The sequence below is a fragment of the Cynara cardunculus genome (genome assembly GCF_001531365.2).
Source record: "Cynara cardunculus var. scolymus isolate 2C chromosome LG 5, CcrdV1, whole genome shotgun sequence".
Classification (NCBI taxonomy): domain Eukaryota; kingdom Viridiplantae; phylum Streptophyta; class Magnoliopsida; order Asterales; family Asteraceae; genus Cynara; species Cynara cardunculus.
Genome location: NC_037532.1, coordinates 20,415,561 through 20,416,915, shown reverse-complemented (window position 1 = coordinate 20,416,915; position 1,355 = coordinate 20,415,561).

The window sequence follows — 1,355 nt, the reverse complement described above, 5'->3', positions numbered from 1 at the left end:
ATCTTGGGGTTGTTCAATGTCAGAAGCAACACATGCTTCTGTGTGTGTGATTGGTTGTGTCGAGCCCTAAGGCGAATGGGCTCTTATATCTTCATCACCTCTCTGTTGGGAGAGGGGTGATGGAAAATGGGGTTCCTCGGCTAAGTCATCTCCAGAGGCCCAAAGAATGGCCTCTGGATGGCTGGCTGGGGTTGGGATTGGACTGGGTCGTCCTTGTTCAATACCCCTGTGGCTTTGATCGCCAGGGGTAGATGATGTGGTTGCCCTTTGGGTAGTGGGTGGAGGAATAGTATGAGTAGGGCCGGGGGAGGCACGATGAGTAGCATCATCATCATCTTCATCATCCAATGAAGATGTCTCATGTGCTCCCTTGCTTGGTTCGGGGGACGGCTCTAATCGCTCTGGGGTAGCTGCCCTCGGTTCCTGGGACAGCATAGAGCGTTCATAGGTATGGCGTATCTCAGATGTCGATGGAATGACATTGAGCATAGCCCTGGAGAGTGGGCGGTTGATGGTGTAACCCTCCTTCGAGAGGGTTGGTCGATGGCCGTGCATCTTATAGACTGGAGTGAAGGGCTCCTCAGCCGGTAATCCATGTTTCCTCATTGCGTCCCCAATGAAGAGGGCGAGGAAACGAGGGAAGAGAACCGCAGATAGAGGCTTGCCAACGGCTTGGAGTTTGCATTTCTTGACCACCGCCGAATGAATCTCATTGTAGATGAGAAAGGCGTAGTCAAGGTTCAGGTTGAAGAATAGCCCATACATGATCGTCATGATGTTTATGTTCCCTTGGTCCAATGACTCCAGTTTGCATGTGAGGGCCCTTTTGAGGATGGAGAAGAACATGTTCCACATTGTCGGGAGGAATTGACGTTTGAAGTCGGAGACGTTGCGGAGGTCACGATTGTAACCTAGCATCTTGACGAAACGTAGAATGTCGTCGGTGGTGGGTGCTTCGTCATATTGGGAAAATTCCAAGCTCCCATCGAGTGGGAATGCACAAAACTTGAGAAACTTTAGCCCACGAAATCTTAAGCGAGCATATCATGTCGTTTGGGGCATCCACGTCCCCCATTATTCTCTGGCTTTCTGGGTCAAACTCACATGTTTGCCAATATTGCTGGACGTACTTTAGTGGTACGCTGGTGTCAGCAAGAGTTAGGGCGGAAGAAGAATACAGTTCTTGAAGAACTCGATCATGACGGCGAAGCGGTCGTCGAACATTGTGTTTCGAAGTTTAATAGCATGGTTGTTTGGCTTCATGGGTAAAAACACGATAGCGCGGTTGTCGGCGCCAGTGGATTGGACTCTTCTGTTATTGTTATTCGATTCGTAGGAGGCGAAGGAGGCCATTG